This window comes from Microtus ochrogaster, chromosome 8 (assembly GCF_000317375.1).
Source record: "Microtus ochrogaster isolate Prairie Vole_2 chromosome 8, MicOch1.0, whole genome shotgun sequence".
Classification (NCBI taxonomy): domain Eukaryota; kingdom Metazoa; phylum Chordata; class Mammalia; order Rodentia; family Cricetidae; genus Microtus; species Microtus ochrogaster.
In genome coordinates, this window is record NC_022015.1 from 71,262,240 (window position 1) to 71,265,911 (window position 3,672).

A 3,672-nucleotide genomic window follows, 5' to 3' on the forward strand; every position below is an offset into this window, starting at 1 on the left:
TGTGTGTCTGTGTGTGTATGTCTGTGTGTGTGTGTCTGTGTGTGTATGTCTGTGTGTGTCTGTGTGTGTGTATCTGTGTGTGTCTGTGTGTGTGTGTCTGTGTGTATGTGTGTGTGTATGTCTGTGTGTGTCTGTGTGTGTATGTGTGTGTCTGTGTGTGTATGTCTGTGTCCGTGTGTGTGTCTGTGTGTGTGTCTGTGTGTGTCTGTGTGTATGCCTGTGTGTGTCTATGTGTGTATGTCTGTGTGTGTCCGTGTGTGTGTCTGTGTGTGTGTGTCTGTGTGTGTATATGTGTGTGTCTGTGTGTGTATGTCTGTGTGTGTCTGTGTGTGTATGTCTGTGTGTGTGTCTGTGTGTCTGTGTGTGTCTGTGTCTCTGTGTGTGTGTGTGTACAAATCAAGAAATAAATTGAGATACAGTTGGTGATATTCCTTAGTTTTCTCTGCTGAAGGGCTTAGAAATAGATACCACAGGAACACTAAACACACCCAGCACCCAGGTTTTGTTGTTTTTCTTTTGATTTCAAGACAGGGTTTCTCTGTGTAGCCTTGGCTGTCCAGGAACTCGCTCAGTAGACCAAGCCGGCCTCGAACTCAGAGATCCACCTGCCTCTGCCTTCCGCATACTGGGATTAAAGGTGTGCATCATCTTGGTTGTTAAGTACCACCTCTACTAAAAGAAACCACAGTTCCTGTGAGAAATGTCCAGTCTAGGGACCAAGAGAAAGAGGCACAAGGTGAGTCTTTGTGACAAAAAGCAAGGAAGTGATTCAAAAGCACTGAGGGCATGTCAAAAGGATGAAAGAACTGGAGGGGTCCCCCTGGCCTAATCTGGATAATCTGAGCACCAAAATAAGAACCATGGCAAGAGTAGCACCGAGTAAAATAGCCCCGAGTGCATTTAATGTAGCTGGGCATACAGGAGACAGAAGGCCAGCTCTTCTTCTTCTTCTTCTTCTTCTTCTTCTTCTTCTTCTTCTTCTTCTTCTTCTTCTTCTTCTTCTTCTTTTTTTTTTTTAATTTTTCGAGACAGGGTTTCTCTGTGGCTTTGGAGCCTGTCCTGGAACTAGCTCTGTAGACCAGGCTGGTCTCGAACTCACAGAGATCCGCCTGCCTCTGCCTCCTGAGTGCTGGGATTAAAGGCGTGCGCCACCACCGCCCAGCAGGCCAGCTCTTCTATAACAAACACTAGCAAATGCCAAGTATAGGAGGAGCCATAGGCCTGGCATAGCAACATTGTGGAACCACCTTAGTCAAGACTGATTCAGACAGAATAACCAATGGCCACTAAGACTAGTCACTGAAAGTTTAGAGATAAACAAGGTATTTACACAGAGTCAAAACACTTTCCTGGAGCCCAGAGAGATGGCTCAGTGCTTAAGAACACATACTGTTCTTGTAGAAAACGAGCGTTTGGTTTCCAGCATCCATCAAACTTCCTGAAACTCTAGCTCAGTCAGGATCAGTGACCTCTTCTGGCCTCCATGGGCACTACAGTCATGTCCATCCACACACATACAAACACACACACACACATACATACATACACCTAAATTTTTAAAGCAAAAAATATGATCAAAATTCATTGCATAAATTAAAAAATAAAATAGATAAGTTTTAAAATTTTGGTCATGGTGGTACACACTTTTAATTCCAGTAGTCAGGGGGTAGATCTCTGAGCTTAAGGTCAGTCTGTTCTACACAGTGAGTTTCCAGAACAACCAGGGCTATATAGCGAGACTTTGTAACAAAAAACAAACAAACAAAAACTTATAAAAAGTTCCCTACCATCAACTATCAACTTCTTTTTTTTTTTTTTTTTTTTTTTTTTTTTTTATTTTCGAGACAGGGTTTCTCTGTGGCTTTGGAGCCTGTCCTGGAACTAGCTCTGTAGACCAGGCTGGTCTCGAGCTCACAGAGATCAGCCTGCCTCTGCCTCCCAAGTGCTGGGATTAAAGGCGTGCGCCACCACCGCCCGGCTTACCATCAACTTCTTAATTAGAAAGGGATCGCTAGTAACTCCGTAGTTGGTTAACTTGGTGAAAACCATCATAGCTCTTAGATCAAAGTTAATAATAACAACAAATAACCAGGAGAAGTGGTGTGGTGTGTGGTGACACATGCCTACAATTCCAGCACCCGAGAGACTGACACAGTTGGCTTCAAGGCGAACTTGTATTAAAGAACCAAACCATGTCATAATAATAATGAAATAATAATAACAATAACAACAATAGAAATAGAGATGCTGCTGGGTCCCAATGGCTCCCTTGGGAGAGGGGGTGAGAAGGCGCAGTGTCAACAGCATAGACAGCAAAAACAGCTGGCCTACAGCAGACTTTTTGTTCAGCTATGGGGAGAGCCTTATATACTCTGCTGCAGGCCTGACTCCTGGTGTCTATGTCATTGACACTGTGCCTTCCCCTCCCTCCCCTGAGGGAGCTGTTAGGGCCCAGCAACAGGGACACAACAAACTCTTGTGTCTTCTGATATGCTGCCCCCTAAAAGGACTCAATGTCATTCCTTTGGTTCACTTGCCAAAATTGCACAACTGGAATCTAGTTATGAAGAAATTGTAAGCAAACCAAACCAAAGGATTTGTCGTAATAACTGGCCTGTGATCTCAAAAACAAAAGGCAAGTTTATACAAACTGAAGGGAGGCCTAGACCTGGCTGAAATTAAAGGAGAAAAAAAAACAAGACAAACAGGAAGTGCACCATGTGACCCTGGAGTGGATACCATATCAGGGGAAATCTATATAAAGGGCATTATTGGAGTAACTGGCCAAGTGCAAATATGACCTGTGCATCAGAGAATTTAGTAGCAAGGTTCCATTTTGTGATTCTCATAAATGCATTGTGGTTATGCAAGAGAAAGCTTTTGTTCTCAGGAAATATGCACAAAGATGTCTATGGCTGGTGGGATAAAGAGAGTATGTGTGCACGGGCACACACACACACGGATGGATGAATATCAAATAACAGACTGGAATTGGGTCTTAGTGGCATAGACCTGTAATCCAGGATACCCAAGAGACTGAGGCAGAACCACAAATTCAATGCCTGTCTTGGCTATAGCGTGAGTTCAAAGCCAGCCTTAGCAACTTTAGTGACACCTCCCCCCACCCATATTATCACACTCTTAAAGCCTCAGAATATAGCTTAGTGATGAAGTTATATTTTAGGTTCAATCCTAAATTCAGAAGAACAAAAACAAAAGCTGGATCAAATGGGACAAAATAGAGGCAATTTGTTGGAAGGCTAAAAATGTGGCTTCTATGACCAGCAAGCCTGTTATTATACTTACCCACCTGAAAAGAATGCCTCTGTCTATCAAGGGACAGATACAAAAATGTTTGTAGGGGGCTGGAGAGATGGCTCAGAGGTTGAGAGCACTGACTGCTCTTCCAGAGGTCCTGAGTTCAATTCCCAGCAACCACATGGTGGCTCACAACCATCTGTAATGAGATTTGGTGCCCTCTTCTGGCGTACAGGCATACATGAAGGCAGAATGTTGTATACATAATAAATAAATCTTTTAAAAAAATGTAGTAAGCCGGGCGGTGGTGGCGCACACCTTTAATCCCAGCACTCGCGAGGCAGAGGCAGGCGGATCTCTGTGAGTTCGAGACCAGCCTGGTCTACAAGAGCTAGTTCCAGGACAGGCTCCAAA